Source organism: Pezoporus flaviventris, unplaced genomic scaffold (genome assembly GCF_033815535.1).
Source record: "Pezoporus flaviventris isolate CSIRO_AGI_PZ_B2104156 unplaced genomic scaffold, CSIRO_AGI_Pfla_v1 ptg000129l, whole genome shotgun sequence".
Lineage (NCBI taxonomy): Eukaryota > Metazoa > Chordata > Aves > Psittaciformes > Psittacidae > Pezoporus > Pezoporus flaviventris.
The window spans coordinates 1,338,730-1,357,141 of NW_026892677.1; the positions used below are offsets into that span (position 1 = coordinate 1,338,730).

An 18,412-nucleotide genomic window follows, 5' to 3' on the forward strand; every position below is an offset into this window, starting at 1 on the left:
ATTGGTACCAGAGGAGGGAATTGTGGCAAAGTAAATGTTGTCAGCTTGAATTTTACTCTGGCCCATGACAGGCCTTGCACTGCCCCAGTGAAGACAGCAGCAAACAGCAAACCATACCAGAGGTACCCATGTTATTTCCCATTGTGCCCATCCTCCTGTGGCTGCCCTGGGTGTGCTGCTGCCTGCAGAAACCACGCCACAGAAACTAGTGTCTGAAGGTCCATTAAAGTCTTCCATCTTTTCTAACGCAGTACCAATATGCTACTTGCCATATCTACTATTAAATTATATGCAGGCAATGAGTTATTTGTTAAAAGCACTTTGTGCTGACTCGGCAGTCCCGTTATCTTTTAGGCATTAAATTTCAAGTCAGTGCAGAGACTTTTTTGTTTCCCCTGGTGACTAAATTGCAAATGCTAATTCCTGTGCAGGAGAAGGGGAGATTAAGGCAGCACAACAGACAGGCATGCCAAAATATTTATTGAGTAAGTTGCAAAAGAGAAACAAACCGCCTGTGTTTCCAACAGAACACAGAGCAGGACAACAGCACTGAATTCAAGATTAACTCCTTTGTTCACCCACAATCCAATTTAGTGCAAGTGTATTATAGGAATAAGTTCTGAAAATTGCATTTTCTGTAGTTTCTGGGTTCACTTGTGCATATAGAATCATAGACTGGGTTGGGTTGGAAAGGACCTTAAGGTCATCTAGTTCCAGCCCTCTGCCATAGGCAGGGACTCCTCACACTAGACCACGTAAGAAACCATATGTTCCTTGCTAAATCACAGTAATGACCCTAATTCCACATGAAAGACCTAAACCAAATTGCATCCCTGAGCTGATGGCCCATCTACTCCACTGCTGCTCTACAAGATTATCATTCATTTCCTTCCCAGTTTTCATCCAGGCTCTTGTAAAATGAGCAGGGAAAACAACCAACTCGAAGCCATTATAACAGTATTTCAGCTAGAGCACCTGCATTAATATCTATTTCAGTGCTGAAGTTAGAGAAACGTGTATTTCCATTTCAACACCCAGAGATCCTGTGAGACGTCTTGTTTTTCTTAACTAGTGAATGCAAGTACCCAGTTGAGGTACATGGATACAACCGGAACAGGTTAAGGATATCCCATCAGTTTGTTGCAGATTTGATGTAAGCTGTCACAAAGGCAGAGACAATAATTTCAGACGAGGGTTTAATAAACCAATGTTGTTAAGAAAGCAGCAAGCTTCTAAGTGACTTTAAATGTCTGCGTGCAAATAGATGTTTCTAATGTGCCTGCAGAGAACGAAAATTGCTGTTAAAGAGGTATTAAAGAGGTATGTTGAAGATGAACTCTCAGTGCTGGGTGTCAATGAACCACCATGGCATGGGGAGCTGCTTCCCACCATCCGCTTATAAAAATGGAAAACCTCATTCTGCTTCTGCAAAGTCACTTCTATAGGACCAGATTCATTTCTGCAGGCATTGAAGACTTCACTGCTTAAAACAAACAGCTGTTCTGTATATGTATTAAATAACAAATATATACCTTAGCATTTCCATGTCATCCTTGTGTCATAGCAAATAAAGAACATCAGGAGGGATTTCCTTCAGTGACACTGCCACATAAAGGCTTGATAGGTAACATTCAGCAGGTTAATATACACCAATGTCTTTGGCTTTATATGCTTGTACAAGCACTGTTAGAGGTCTAGATATTATTTTATAACGTTAGGGTTTAGATGATATCCTAGCAATTCAAGCTACTGCAAGGCAATTTGATGAAAACTGAAATAATATGAAATACTATTTACTAAAATGAAATGTTTAACTTGATTGTTGCAGCAGATATTGAAACTGGGAGCAGCAAGTATTGCAAAGCCCCTTATCTACCCCTTGATATCAAGTAACAGAAATGGGGCTGTTCTCACTTTTACTGTAAAATACAGAGCTAAGTTATATTGGATAATAAATAAACTGTAGCAAATAATGATCAGTTTGCAGACAGCTCCCCAAAATATCTGAATAAATCACTGTGGATGATTTCAACCTTGTAACTGATATGATGAAGGTTATAACATCAAAGTCATAAACAAATGAAGCTTTAGTACGCATTGACATCCTGTAGTCAGAAGTCGACAAGTTAATGATACTCCAATGGCTCCTTTCAGCCTTTGGCTGGATTTTGTCCCTACCCCTTGCTCTCACGAAGCTGGCAGTGCCTGTACTCTCTGTGGTTGAGGGTTTACCTTATTCCTAATGATTAAGCCCACTCCTAACAATGCACATCCTACTCTGGCACTTTGCCCCCTACCCCCTTTTATTAAGTCTTTTTGTTGTTCAAAAATTCACTTCATTAAACAAGAATTTCTTTGGGATTGGGAGCCTGAAATAGCAACATTAAATATATTTATTTCACTGTACAGTTTAGACATTCCCTTTCAAAACTGATTTTGATGACCTGACAGTGTCTTTCCTTGGCATTGCTGGTGACAAAACCACAGGCAGCCCTTAATTTTGCTTATGAGCAGGCAGCAATGACTGAAATGCTCACATTCTCTTTCCTAAAGGTCTATTCCAAGTGATGCTGGGAACCTGCTTCCATTACTTATGGTCTTTTGCTATGGGCTGAAGGTCTCCCGGCCTCCTTCATCCCATCTGTCACCCAAGCCCCTGCTGCTTTGAGCAGCAAACTGTGGCTCCTGAAGCTGCAGCTGCACAGATTCATAGAGCTAAAGCAAAACTGAGATAGGAAGAGGGGAAGAAAAGTCTTTCAGATGCTGCCTAGATTCAATGGGCATTCACAAGGGCTCAGCAGAGCTTGCTGGCTGCGTGCCTGTGCTCATCCCACATATGTATATGTAACTCGTGTTTAGACAGGTACATAGCCTCCTAGTACCTCCAAACAGAAAACAGAGTTCATGTATGATAATTTTCACCATTTCCAACAGTTTTATATTTTGGTTCTCAGGTGGAAAAGTTCTTTCTATGTCCAGCCTTAAAAGTACATGTTTCCCCATTTCGTTTTTCCCAGTGCCGAAGAGAATGGTGTTTGATAGCCACAGTGACAGGGTGCTTGACTCACCAACCATACACTACTTTTTCCCCTAAAAAGCAAAGTTGTCATGGTAACAGAGCAGCCTGGTATTTAATTCCACTTAAGTACTCAGAGAAGATAAGAGTGGAGGGGCTCTGCGAGGTCAGTGAGCCTTGTCCCTGTTGCCTCCGCTCCCTTTCATGACTTTAACATAACACCTACCAGGTAAACTGAGGTAATTCGATGTAAGTAATGGAAACCAGGAATTTCCTTCGTTACCCACCCAAGCTCGCTCCTGATGAGAGGAAAGTCATCATCTGTGGAGTCGTTCAGCTCCAGGTATGTGACTGGCATTAAGAAGAGAAGCATGACATTCTTCTGACAAGTGCTATCAACATTAATTGGCTTCATTTCTCTTTCAGTGTCTGCAGCGTTAATGAGATTTGTGATCTAATTTTTCATATCTTTGTCATATCAGTTGGGAATAATTCCTCTAACAAACATTTATGGACATAATATGCACACATTCATCGAACGCGTCCCCTGCAATCCACTGGTCTCCAGGAAGTATTTCTATTCTGACAGATGAGTTTAATAAAAACCCCTTGGAGCTGCGCTTTCTGAAACAGAAGAATTCCGTAAGAACAAAAACCTATCCCAAATCAAAGCATTCTTTCTAAAGAGAGAGTAACCATCTTCACATTTAGCTCTTATAAACCAATTTCAATGCATTGATGTGAAATGATAACACACACATTATTCCCATTTTACAGATGAGGCTACTAAAACACACAGGAACAAAGCAAATTGCCAAATTTAGCTGTCAGTTACCTTTTTGAATTCACTTACAGTTCCCTACAGAGTGTGCAGGAGACCCTCTTCTGAGCCTGATGGTCAGGCAAGCTCATCATGTCTCCATGAGGAGTCAGGAGAGAGGGGCAAAGCCCAAGTCCAAGCCTTTTCCAAGCGAGACTGAAGCCCTCACCCCTGGCTAAAACTAGCTGCTGGTCCCTGCTGTTTTGACTCAAAGATTGGATATGTATTTAAACTCATTCTGGAAGGAAAGGAAGGATACATTTGCTAATTCAGAGGCAAAACTGTGCTCATGAAGCAACACAATCCTCACAGACAAAAGGTATAAGGAATACATCACAACTTCGAGAAATACTATTGAGACAAGAGAGGCAGAAAAATAAACTTATACAGGAAAAAGCATGGAGACCTTAATATTGGCACTGAGAGACTGAAGTTTTTAACCTAGAATATAAATAACAGTTTGTCTAACTGAAGAGGTAGGGAAATCTATTCAGCATATCAGAAGTATTTTTATTCCATCAAAATCCATCAACAGTTTAGGTCTCAGAGATCAGAATAGTCTGGTTAAAATAATATGAAGAAAATAAGGAGTCTGATGACTTGACCTGGTTCTGTTCCTGTGTCATAGCACTAAGAACAGGGACGTTATGCAAGGTCTCATACTGACGTTCGATGCCATGGCAGACACCCAACCGACATCAGAGATGTGTACACATCAACCATGGGTTTCTATGTCTCTGCAGTTGGTTAAGAAGAAAATAGAAGCTGAGAAAGAAGAAAGAAAACAATTAGAGATCAAGTGTCATATAACAGCACATGCAGCTTGACATAGATACATAGAGGAATTAATATTCGGTTGTTCCAAAAAGCACAAGTTGTGATGGCCACCTTCTAGCTGAAAAGCTGTCTGAATTTTAAATCTCATTATGTGTCCCTTTTAATCTATTTCAAGCTGAGACTGGTTCTTATTGACAGAAAGATGTTTGTAATTAGCCTTAATATTTTGTGTACTAGTCTGACAGCTCTCCTGTTGTTGTCTTCTATATACGTATATACATATATACTTATGGCAAACTTATGTCAAACCTTTTAATATCCCTACTCACATGTACGACTCACCACCTCTTGGTTGCACAAAGACCACTTCTTGAAGGTAGAGATACTGTGGGAGCATTGATGCAGCTTCACCCACGTAAAACCCAGGAATGACTGGTGCTGTGCACTGATCAATGAACAGTATGTGAAATAGAAACTGGATTTAAAACATGTCAGAGCCTATTGGACAGGATGCAGTGCTCTTCAGCTGTAAAAAGTAATAGAAATCTGACCTGCCCATAATAACATGCTAAAAATAACCAATAGAATGCATTTCTTGCATCACTGCTGCCCAGGGACTGTTGATATCAGCTCTGATTAGCAGCAGTGACTGGGGCTGGCTTGGTGTGTGAGATACGAGCCTAACATACCGTAGCGTGTCCTCTCCTCCTGGCACTCTCACCCCCCTCCTCAGATCCACACCTCGTTAGGATCATTGGATCAGGGAAGGGCTGTGGGCCCCGAGATGGGGCTGGCAGCGAGAAGCCTGGTGGTCAGGAGAGCCGGAGCAGAGGTTATATCTGATCCAACATTGACAGCGAACATCAGAGCCTTCCCTCAGCACACCAAGGCTCTGAAATGTGTTTGCACAAGCCTGGCAGTTTCTTTATTCCTTACTACAGTGGTTGCAGCTCACCACTATCAGGCAGAGATTTCTACCAGAGCTGTTTCTTCTCCCTTTCCAGCCAGAGCTTTCCAGACCTGTGTCCTGTGACATTAGAGCACAGCAGCCTCCTTCTTCAGTCACTTTGCTTGTCTTTCACCAACCACCCTTAAGCAATGGTCTCCCCTGTAGGCAGTGGACTCCCCTACAGAGGGGATGGTGAAGCACCTTGACACAGACTTAACAAAGCGCTGAAGAATTTCTTCCAGGCACACTGGGAATGTGAGAGGAACTTTTGTGCTCCTCACTCCTCTGGCTCCTGGCAAATCTCAGCATCAAAGTGCACACATTGCTCCAAGGATGCTGTGGTTTGACACAAGGGAGTTACCTCCATAAACCTGCTTCTGGGAGCAAAGGAATATAGCGTGAGGGCTCGTTCTTGTTCATCCTTTCAGGGAAAACAAACCTCACAATTCATGGTCAACACCTTTTCATCCTCTACCCCTCCTGGTTTCCAGACTTACATGCGGTATTTCAGTAACATCCCTTGATCCAGCCAGCTTTAGAGGAATTAAAAGCTTCTGTAAATCTTCTGGAACTTTCTCAGGTTTTACCTATAACTACACCAGTGGAGAGCCCACACTGGATGGCACAGTCTGCTTGTAGGTGGACTATCATCTACCCTGCCCATCCACCAGGCCAGGACACACACAGGGCCATGTGTCTTCGTCCAGCTTTCCCCCATGGTTCTCGCTTGCCCAAATCCTCGAATCAACCAGGTTGGAAAAGACCTTCAAGCTCATCCAGTCCAACCATTGCCCAGCACTGCCAAGGCCACCACTAACCCATGGCACTGAGGGCCTCATCTACACAGTCTGTGACCTCTTCCAGGGATGGTGATTCCATCTCTTCCCTAGGAAGCCTTTTCCAATGCCTGACCACACTTTTGGAGAAGAATGCTGTGGTTGTGAGCCTGGTTCTGCAAAGCAACCAGTCAAGGGGCAGCTGGGGCAGAGGCAACTGTCCCATGGGAACGACTAGGGTAGAAGATGGCTCAAACCCCCTGTAGATGCTTCCTTTCCGTCTCACACCTACCAGCAGTTACCAGGTGCTCATTTCCTGCATAGTCTTGTGTGGTTCTGGCAAAGGGTTTCTTTCATCCAGTGCTGTGCAAGGAGAATGCCAATGAGCAGGAAAGTTGTGATGGCTTAAGGGTAAAAAGTCCTCATTCAACATGCAGCAGGGATTTCATTTTGAAAAAGGGGACTTCAGTGCTGAGACAGTGAAGTGTGAGCATACGGCCTGAAGGTCCCCTGGCTCTGGGTCCTTAAACATGATTTAATTCAGGAGTGGTGCCGGGAGTGCTATGAGCAGTGCTGGTTCTGCCTTGCTGTTCTACCAACCTGAGCTGCACGTCATGGACATCACCTGTAAGATGTTTTTCTTTCAGAGCCATTCACAGTAATCAAAAAGGCTTCCTGGTTCCTAAATTGCTTCTAATAAGATGATGTATTTTCCTATGTGATAGATTATGCCCCCAAAAAACATTGAATTTAAAATAATCTCTAATTTTAGGATGCTAAACTACTGTTAACCTTATAATCACTTTCTCTAGGAAATTACTTCCAGAATTTACATACACTTCTATCTCTGTACTGGTATACCCTCCATCTGAATCATGCATAATTACTTGAAAGAGGAGATTTGACCTATCTGCTTAGTCTTTATTCTCAATTACCCCTGCAATTACAGCAAATGGAGCTTAACACAACTTCTCTAACCCACACTTTGCTAAGAAGTTGGCAGTTTTCCTGCCTGCCATGGAAAGCTTCATGGGAACACGGTGCTGAGAGGCTTCAGAGAGCTAAAACACCACTTGTGGATAGCACAGCACTGCCACTTACGAGTTTGTTAGGAAGCGCTTAAAACTGTTATTGCCAAAATAATGAAGAAAGTACATTTCTGAAGTTTCCTGTTGGCTTTTAATACCCCAGCTTCTCTGCTGCACCTGAACATCCCAGCACCTCTGGCTAGCAGTGACAAAGTAGAACTGCCTTTGCAACGACAAACTGTGGTGGTGGGCTGTGTCAGAGCTGCGGAATCACTACCTGATCTCCTGTGTTTAACCTTCCAGTTACACAGCAATAGGCTTTCCAATGGCAAATGTGTCCCTCCTCAGCTTTATGCAACTGTGGATGTTTTGTAGCTTCTGTGTGCCATCTGCATGCTCTGAATTCCCTTATTCAGTGTCTCATAGCTCCTTATTTGAGGCAGCTGACTAATTGCTAAGCAAATGATAACTCTGTGTCTATTATCAAGAAAATGATGGGCATAGTTTGAAAGCTGCGGTCATATATATTCAGAACATACTTCAAGTACATATTTCAAAGAGCTGCAGAATGTATCTGTGAATTGCTCCTGCTTTACATTGCTTCAATCCCATCTTCTAATATTAGTAAAACTGTCAAGTCTTATTAGCTGCATACTAATTGAAGCTTTCAGAGGTGATTAAAATATAGAAAGTGTATAGCAGATGTCTCTTTTTATTTGGGGTGTAATAAAAGGATAGAAAAGGCAAAATTAATAACATGCATATTTTAGAGATATTTAAATATAGAGCAAATTGACATTCTCCCTTCTAGACATCTCGCCAGTGTGAAAGTATTTGGTACAGTGAGCAAGAAAGGCATATTTCAGTTTAAATGTGATATTTAGAAGACAGCTGCACAGGTAGGGCAGGACAAGGCTACCCCAGCCTCACATGCTTTGTAAAACACAACTGCAACTCTGAGGGCTGTGATAATCCTCATCTTGGACACTTTTATTCTAGATCTGAATATGGCCCATTGATTTCAAAGGGGCAGAAGCAAGTGCTGCCCCAAGAAACCACTTCTCTGAATATTACAGTGTCACTTAAATGAACGAACAACCTCTTTTCTTAAAAAGAAACAGAGATACTGAGGTTATTTAGTAACATCAGACCATCAAGCAACATCAGACCCTTGTGCCTTCCCACTTCTGGTGGAGGCAGAGGGAGGAAATCCATCCATTTAATCAGCAGCTTTCCAGAGGCACCACTGGTTCTCCATAGGAATTTCTGTAAAAATAGTCACTAGTGTCTGAAGAAACTGAGCTAAATCTCAGCGTAAGACTGTACAACTAATATATTTTATCACAGTTATTACCAGACCTACACATTATTTTCCTCTGGTTACATGGCAGGCATGATCACTGAACACTAAAGAAATAACATATTTATGTCTCTTTAGTTATTTTTCTAGTGCTACATGAGTGTTTTCTAATGGGAGATGCAAATGGTATGAAGCAGGACCATATCCCTCAGAATCCCAGCCTGGTTTGGGTTGGAAGGGACCTCAAAGCTCCTCCAGCTCCAACCCCTGCCACGGGCAGGGACCCCTTCCACTAGAGCAGCTTGCTCCAAGCCCCTGTGTCCAACCTGGCCTTGAACACTGCCAGGGATGGGGCAGCCACAGCTTCTCTGGGCACCCTGTGCCAGCGCCTCAGCACCCTCACAGTGATTCTCATAATGAATCATAGAAGGTTTGGGATCTTCTTCCCTGGAACCAAAACCTGTAAGGACATTTCTTCTTTGTAACCTCACTGCAGCTCAAATTATTGCAGATATTACCTGTCACTACCCTGAAAGAAACTTTCCATCTCCAGTGCCTTGAGCTGATTGCAAACATTCTGTTGGTAGGTGGCATCATCCTAAGGACCTTCTTCCACATGGTCTTTATGGTGTCCCTCTAACTAACATTCATTTTACATCACGTAACTCAACTGCAGGGTGTGCCATGATTGTCTTTCTTCCACAGAAAGGGTTGTGGGTAGGAGCCTAAGTGACGGGCAGGGAGAGCAGTGCTGTCAGATGTGCCAGGACGTGGAGCAGTGCCCCACCGTGAGCCAAAGCACTGCTCATCCCAGCCTTGGCACAGCTGGTGTTGCTCCATAAATCATGCAGCAACGTGACACAAGAATTGTGCCCGCTCCTCCCACAGAGGCAGAATGGCCTTAAACACATTCATTAATCTGAGGAGATAACCATTCAGTCCTTCAGACTTCTGTCCTCTCCTTTCCATACATCATAAACTCAGAACCGAGGTGGGAGCTGGCTCCAGGACCAGGACCATGCTCTGTTGCCTGAACATTTACAACCAGCCACCTAGAAAACAACCTGCCACTAGTTCGGGCTCTTAGAGTGAAATGTGTTGAAAGACCAGTGTAAAACACTTGAATGCTGCAAAGGGTTCCCCACGCTGCAGTAAAATATACAGTGAAAGGCAGGAAAATGTAGCTCTGCCTTGAATAAGAAAGACTCCCCTGGAAACAGCCTCAACTCTATGTGAGGACTTTAGAAGCTTCTCACAGATTCCTGAATTATGTTTGATAGCACTAAATAAGAGCAGGCTTAAGTCCTTAAGGAATTTAGGCTCCTGACTCCAGATTTTCAACAAAATTTCTTGTTGAAATAAACAAGAACCAACTGCTGAAGTAGCTTTAAAACCCCGTATTTGTTCCCTAAGATAGGCTGTGACGTAAAGAACACTCGTGTGCCTCGCAGCATTAACTGTGGAATGAAAGTAATTAAGTTCCTTTATTTTCCCAGCCTCTATGCTATAAAGCTGCTATTGATGATTGGCAATGTTATTAACAGGCTACAACGTGTACGTTTCCGATAACAGCGCTGATGCTTTTGTTGCAGCGACTCCAAAAAAGCCTTATTTATAAGTCCTAAAAAATACATTTCTCTTATTGCCTCTGTTATGCATTGCTAGAAGTCTAAATATTAGCCTTGCTCTGTTGATGGTAATAAAGACAAATTAGGTACATGCAATGAGCAACTACAGAAATGATGGAATACTACAGATAGAAAACTATAGTCTGAGGCACAACGGTTTCCTCTGGGTTTTACCCATTTTTACAGCAATGACGACAAGAAAGTTATCACCAGCTAGCACAGAACCTTGCTCTGCTCAGGTCAAAGTGAAGGAGAGGTCCTTCACCTCTGTGTCGAGATTTCTTACAGGAGGCTGTGGCATAGGTAACAATAATCCCTTTGCATTGAGGTGTTATTAGCAAGTATTGATTAACTGAACTTTGCTGACAGATTAAGACTTTAAATGAGTCTACAGGATTTCAGCCCATGGACCAGAAACCAGAGGCCATGGTCAGGGTGCCACAGCAGCCCCCTGACTGATTCAGTCCCCATTGAAATCCTCAAGTTTTTTCAACTCACTATGAAGCTCCTGAAGCTCAACCTCATCTTCCTTCAATGAACGGTCACCCAAAGTCTGCGTTTTCCTGTTTTCCTTGCTTCATGTTTTCAGTGCAGTGATGGAAATGAAGCAAAGATATGCAGAAGAGGACTTCAGGTGTGTTGGGAAGTGCTGCAGACTGCACAGGCCTCCGAGCAGGTCATCAGCATTACCATTCAGTGCTCAAAGGGGATGACCCTGCCTGAGCTTTCTTAAAACTTGTGCGCAGAGAGACAGGAAAGGACCAAAATAGCAGAAACAGAATAAAATCTTAAAGACCTGAGGGAAAAACCCTGGGATGGATGGGGTAAAATTAGGCTGAATTCTGGGCACAGGTTGTTTAAGGAGGAAAAGAGACCAGGCTGGATGGCAGGGTTGAAAAGCACCAAGAGAAGCAGCAAAGGATGGAGATCCTGAGGATGCAGAGGCAGCAGCATGGATGGGGTCTGGAGGTGTGCAGGGCTCTGGGGACAATTTGTGGGGCAAAAGAGGTTTTCCGCAGCTGAAAAACTCCAAATGCTTTTAGAGAGAAGGAACTGAGCACAGCAGAGGCTGAGGACAGAGCAGGTTGCAGAGGGACTGGACCACACTGAAGGCAAATAGATAGTTCAGTGCCACAGCAGCCCAAGCTCTTGCAGAAGGTATAAACTGAGCATAAATCATTCACTAGTTTAAGAGACATTCAAAGGAGACTGTAATTGGGAGCAGATGATTTCACAGCCAAGCCCTTCTTTTGCTTTTTGCTCCTCCTGAAGGAGCCAAGAGCCATGTGGTGCTTGATCAGATGCTGAACAAGGTGTCGAGCTGGTTGTGGCAGAGGCTGAGCCAGCCCTGCAGAGCGTGCATCGCTGAGGAGATGTCGGAGTCCTAACAAGGCTGCTGTCATTAGGAGGGAAGCCAGAACTGCTACAGGGAGATCACCCAAGCCCAGTCCCATTGAGAAGATGGCAGAAACTTCTTGATCTCATTATTTCCCCACCTTGCTGCTCTGCTGAGGTCAGGGGGTGCAAAGGTGAGGGGGTGCTCTGCAAGACAGGCACAGCCCCGTGCTATAAGCGTGATGAAAGGCTGTGCACCGAAAAGCCCCTTTGAACCACCCAGACCAACTTCTCCCCCTCCGAGCAGATACCAAGTATGTGCACTGGTAACAGAGGAGCCTTTTAAATACTTGGTAATATTTGACTCCAATAAACATATCAGACATCTCTTCTATTTGTGATGAAGCTTCATTCATCTGAAGCCCTATCACAGCTCATCTCCCTCCCAAAAAGCCTCACAGAGGCTTTAGGAAAGCCAGAATTGCAGCTGACATATGTCAAATGGCTGTGGCAGCAAGACGGGCATTTCTCAGCTCATAAATTGGTTTATGACTCTTCATGTACCAGTTGGAATAAAATAAATTTATGGACTGAAGACCAGCTTTGTAATGGAGCAGTAACAGACCGAGCAGGAAATTCCTGGTACACAAGGTTTGAGGATAATCAAAACTTGACTGAACAAGGTGCTGAGCAGCGTCCTGACATTGGCCCTGCACTCAGCAGGGCTTTGGACCAAATGTTCAGGGGTGAAATCCACCCTGTGACTTTATGGCTCTCTTTTATTGATTTTTGGAATGTTATTTGGGTAGTTATCAAAACACACTTGAATTTTAAATATGTATAGAATCACAGAACCCCAGCCTGGTTTGGGTTGGAAGGGACCTTAAAGCTCCTCCAGATCCAACCCCTGCCATGGGCAGGGACCCCTTCCACTAGAGCAGCTTGCTCCAAGCCCCTGTGTCCAACCTGGCCTTGAACACTGCCAGGGATGGGGCAGCCACAGCTTCTCTGGGCACCCTGTGCCAGCGCCTCAGCACCCTCACAGGGAAGAGCTTCTGCCTAAGAGCTCATCTCAGTCTCCCCTCGGGCAGGTTCAAGCCATTCCCCTTGGCCTGTCCCTACATCCCTTGTCCCAAGCCCCTCTCCAGCTTTCCTGCAGCCCCTTCAGGCACTGGAGCTGCTCTCAGGTCTCCCCTTCAGGAGCCTTCTCTTCTCCAGGCTGCCCCAGCCCAGCTCTCTCAGCCTGGCTCCAGAGCAGAGCTGCTCCAGCCCTCGCAGCATCTCCATGGCCTCCTCTGGCCTCTCTCCAACAGCTCCACGTCCCTCTTGTGCTGCTGCCCCAGAACTGGATCAGGGCTGCAGGGGGGGTCCCTGGCCCTGCTGCTCATGCACTGGGGGTGCAGCCCACACTAACAATAATAAGAATTACAGCACGAATTCCCCATGGGGACTCCCATCTCAGATGCTCCCGGCTTTCCACAGCTTTGTCAATATAGGTTCAGGCAGCTCTTTCTGTGGCTTAAACTGCTCTAACCAACAGGCTTTTCCTTTGCCACTGCTTCATACACAACAGTAGGACCACTGCGTCTGAACCAAGGCACTCACACGTATGTTCATGGTGGCATCGTCATATTTCAGGTGCAATTTCTGCTCCAAGTCTTTCAACATCCAAACGTTTTGCTGGTGTTTTCTCACAAGCTGCTGCCTACTCAGCAGGTATTTTTATTAACTCTCCACAGTGATGCCCAACTCTTTTTCGTGACTTTCGGAGCTAATTTAGAAGCCACCAGTGAGCAGTAGTTCAGATTTTCCTAATGTGCACTCTCTTGCCTTTGTCAGCACAGCATTTAATCTGCCGTGCTGCTGTCCTCCCTCCTGCTTTAGTAAAGCCTTTGGAAGTTTACTTCGGTCTTCCCAGTCAACCTAAGTGAACTATCTCACCACAGGCACACTCAGCAGCCTCTCTCTTTAAGTCTCCCCCCGGTATTTAAGGACACATGGGGTAACTCTGACCCTGACTCACACCACCTGTCTCCTCCTCCCTCTGCCTTGGCCAGCATCAAAGTACCTTACCTCTCACCCTGGCACTATGTTATTCCTCACTAGCAATGCTCTGTGGGAGGCTTTTGGCCATCTAAATAGCTATATCAAGCACTTTCTATCTTGTTCATTCACTGTTTCTTTACACAGTGTGGAATAGTTAGTACATCAGACAGGAGAAATCTGCTGCTGCCATAGCTGTGCTGTGATTGTGGAAAGTGTCTCATTTTTAGCCCCTGAAAAGAGCAAGTGGATTCCCAAAGCGTTCTCTCTATTAGAAATCACAAACAAAAACCAAAATGGGAGCAGTTCCCACCTGAAGTCCGATTGCTGAAGAAACCTGGCAAAGAACAAATTCCCCCTCACATCTCATTCTTCTTGCACAGACCGATTCAGACTTTGTTCAAAGGGGAAACCAACAGAAAACTGCTTCCAAGGGCTGCATTTTCACCGGGTTGGAGTGTGGGTTTGGTATCAACTGCACTAACAAGGACACTTCACCCCACGGTTGTGGTAAGTTCCCTGTTGATAACAAAAGCTTGAGCACAACAGGATCTGTGCTTTGAAGCCTCTACAATGCAAGAATTGGGGTGTCCCCTGGAACAGGCATCAAGAGCCGTGCACTGGCGAGGAGCAGATCCCAGCAAGCACTTTGAGGAGCAGATACAGCAGATTCCCAAGGGAAAACGCACAAATATTAATGAGGATTCATAACTCCAGGCCTGATGGGGAAAAGGTTTTTGCCTTATATTTTAGGAGCTGGAAATAAAAATTGGAGGGAACATCTATCTCTACACACATCCCTCCTTGCAAAGGCACCACCTCCTTGCGCCCGCTTTCCATCACGAGCTGCAGATGTGTGCTGCAGATGTACTTTATGTGTTCGGTTACTCAACGATGAGAAGCAATGGGATTTCAACAATTACAAACCCAAAAGATATATGCTTTGTTGATGAAAGATCTGTCCATACAAATGTGACTCCTGATAGTTAAATACACCCTTCAATCAAGTTGGGGATGACATGGAGCAAAGATTTAGAGGTGACAGAGGGAATCTAAAATCAGATTCTCACTATAAGCTACGTTACTTAGGGAAAACATAATGTATTTTCTCCAGCTGTAAAGTCACTAATATTCCCAGGAAAGGCTTTCTCCTGCAATACGTTGAGAAGATGTATTTTGGTTTACGCCTTCCAGAGTATATGGGGCAAGGTGCTCTGCTAGGGAATAGCAGGCATCTCAAAGTGAGGAATTGACTCACCATTGAAGTTTTTCACATTGTGTAAGTGCTCAGGCAGCAAACTCAAGTCTCAGCCAATCATCAACTTCTTTTTTCTCAAAGTAGATCTGTCTTTGGTTGCCTGAAACAGTCTTTTCCCTTCCCCCCATTTCAAATGGGCACACTTGGGTGAACCACAGGCTGTAGCTGTCTTAGCCACCTAAATATTTCCATCTGAGTTACTGAGGATGTCAGATGTCATGAAGTCAAGCTAAAACCACAGTGTCAGTGCTAATTGCAAGGCTCCCATGGAAGGCAGTAGTGTAGCTCAGTGTCATGCACACCATGAGGACCAACGTTCTGTCCCAGGCCATGCCCAGCTGCTTTTGGAACAACACAGCACCTGGTAGACCCCATGTCATAGAATCCCAGCCTGGTTTGTGTTAGAAGGGACCTCAAAGCTCACCCAGCTCCAACCCATGCCACATGCAGGGACACCTTCCACTAGAGCAGCTTGCTCCAACCCCTATGTCCAACTTGCCCTTGTCCCCAACCCATAGCAGACGGCTGCAGCACAGCTAGCTGGGCTGGAGCAAGGACAGCAAAGCTTCAATGTCTAATGAAGTCCAAACACTTTACCTTCTCCTATCTACCTGCCCAACACACTTGTTGTTTTAAAAATAGAAGAGTCTTGAATCACTGTCAGGAAAAGAGCCATCACTCCGCATCCTGTTTCAGGTAATCGGTTGCCTAATGCACTGTTCTGGGCTGTTCAGTTTGCGATTATGATAGGTTAAAGATGTGCATTGTCCCAGTATTACCTTGAAATAGGTATTGTCTTGTAGAAATCTAATCTTACACATTTTCTATTCTAAGTGAATACAATGGCAGACTTGGGCTTGATTTGCCCTGAATGAGGAAAACAGGAAATCTGAAGAGAGAAATATGGCCACAGTAAATTAAGCTTTTAATTAATGCATCTTTTACCTGAGCTTCATTTGCTTTTCCCCACTATTTCCTCTTCTGCAATTGCTGCTCGGTGTGACAGGAAACTAATTAGACCCAGAGCTATCATCAGCCAAGAAAGAGAGTCATTAATTTTGGTACTTAAGAAACTGAAGTCCTGACTCACAGCATCTCCAGGCAGTGGAGTTTAATATCTGATGATGGACAGTGTCAGCTATAGCCGTTTCCTTCATCCACTGCCCCCACCACCATCAATCACCAGGGGAGCGCAGGTAAACAAGGGTTTGGTGATGCAGATCTCACTGATGAGGAATGACACCCTCTCCAAGGGCCCTGGGCTGTGCAGCCTTGCTTCTGGAGCTTTACAGAGCAGAGCCACGCCAGGAATAAAGAGCACAACTTGACTTTAATTTCTTGTATGGAAACATTCAGTCCTGAACCCAGAATTAAGGAATTAAAGGTAATTAATATTTACTTTGATATTAAGACAGCAGGGGAAAACATAAAGAACCTATGGTCTTATTGACAGATTTCAGCTCACCAGCATTTTACTCCAGTTGCTGGCACCTAGGGATATTTCTTTACAATCTCATTTTACCAGACCATTTTTAAGCAAAGGATGAAGCTGAGCTTGTTCGAGCTTCACTGAACATGGTTAGAGAATAAGGGTCGGTGGATATGATCATAGGAGAAATTTCTAGAAGTGCATTGTTTTTCCCCTAAAGTGACCTGGATCAATCCAGCTTTTCTTTTGCTGAAGTCTGGAGTGAAACAAGCGGATTGTGGGAAGTCTTCACCTGCAATTTCACATCTCAGCTCTGCCCACAGGCACTCCTGAAGATACGCCAACTGCCTGAGCAGCCCCATGGCACAAACCTTCCCCTGTTTAGTCCTTACCCAAAGCATCCCGTGAGGATTAGGGGCTGGAATGTTCCAGTCCCAAAAGACTCTTCCCACCCCGCTGCCCTGGCGTGGAGATAGCAGAGCACCCCTCTGTGCTGGACAGATATATGGGCCAGATTTGTGCCTTAGAACACAACTTCAAAATGAGTGTTTTTCCAAACCAAACCTACCTGTTCATCTCTCCATCTCTGTAGCATGCTGGGAACATCCTCTTTATTCCATACTTCAAACAGTAATCAGATGTTAGCTTGCAAAAGAGCAAGATTTATATGAAAATGCCAATCCAGCATGCTCTTGATTCATTAATTTTGCTATTTAGGTAAGGAAATCTACTTAAAAGGAAGTTTTCAGCTTTACTCCCTGTACAGGCTGTGATGATCTCTCCACATTTAAGCTCTGCAGTTTCTCACTTGCCACTGGAAGGGGCTGGTGCCTTCTCAAGTAGGATGCACTCCAGTGTGGCCTAATAGATTTTCATTCCCTCTGCAGGGAAAAATGGTTAGCAACTTCACAAGGTGAAGCTCTTCAATCTCCTTGCGAGTTAATTTAATCAACAAATGAATGCCATCTCTTCAGCTGGGCTTTCCAGGCTTTTTTATAAGCCGAGAAACAGTTATCCCAAGGGATCACCCTGTCTGGATGCAGAGCTTCATGGAGTCCCAAGGGATCACTCTGCAGAGCTTCATGGAGAAGCAATTTACACATGGAACAATTAATGGAAAGCAGAGCTTGTGTGGAACCCACATCTGCACCGTGCACACTGGTGTGGAAGGAAATGGTGACTGGCATGAGGTGGGCAACTGTGCCGCTCCTTTGGTTTTGTGATGCTGGGGACAAACGTGAGAGGTGGGAGGTGAGTGAAACAGCTCAAGGTTCCATCAAACCAGGGCTGGCTGCTCGCACCCTCATCTTGTCAGTGCTATGTATTTAAAAACACAGTAAAAGCATTCACTACTCAGCACATCCCTGGCAGTGTTCAAGGGCAGGTTGGACACAGGGGCTTGGAGCAAGCTGCTCTAGTGGAAGGGGTCCCTGCCCGTGGCAGGGGTTGGAGCTGGAGGAGCTTTGAGGTCCCTTCCAACACAAACCAGGCTGGGGTTCTGTGATACTTTCACTAAATATTTCTCTTTTCAAGCATAAATCACTACTGCTTGCGTAATTATAAATGACGAGAACTAGCTATAAAACACACAGGCAAAACTAATGCTGATGTTTCCTTTTCTAAAGAGTTGATTTCCCCTTTCCTTGGGCCTGTCTTGGAGTTTTCCATGTCTTTCCATGCATCACCTGCCTAGTTGCCAAGTCCCGCTCGTGCCCTCCTGTCCTTGCTGAGGCTGTTGACTTTTACATGTGAAAAAAGATGAATTATGAGCTACATTGCTCAGGAAATCACAAGGCAGCAGTATCCTGCCAGCAGAGAAACACGGCTGATACCTATGGCAAGGGCAGTGCTTGAAGGTCCAAGCAGCAGTTTGCATCCTTTACATATAAATGGAATTTAAAAGACTTCTTGATAAATAGCAAAGAAAAATGGGAGGAGAGAGCTTGGTAAAGTGCTAGAGGACACTGCAAAAGCAAAGCAGGACTTTGTGGAGCAATAAGGCACCAAACTGAAGCGTGTAGAAGGGGCTGTTGGAGGCAGGGTATAAGGAGCA

At 44.6% G+C, this 18,412-nt stretch overlaps 1 long non-coding RNA gene across 1 annotated transcript; it reads right to left on the reverse strand.

Moving 5' to 3' along the window:
• Positions 1–461: 461 nt before the first annotated feature.
• LOC133282559 (uncharacterized) lies at positions 462–4,864 on the reverse strand. Its single transcript, XR_009747657.1, has 2 exons — positions 3,304–4,864; positions 462–1,158 (listed from the first exon to the last, which is right to left on the reverse strand). It is a non-coding gene; the product is annotated as an uncharacterized LOC133282559 (long non-coding RNA).
• Between the last annotated feature and the right edge of the window lie 13,548 nt (positions 4,865–18,412).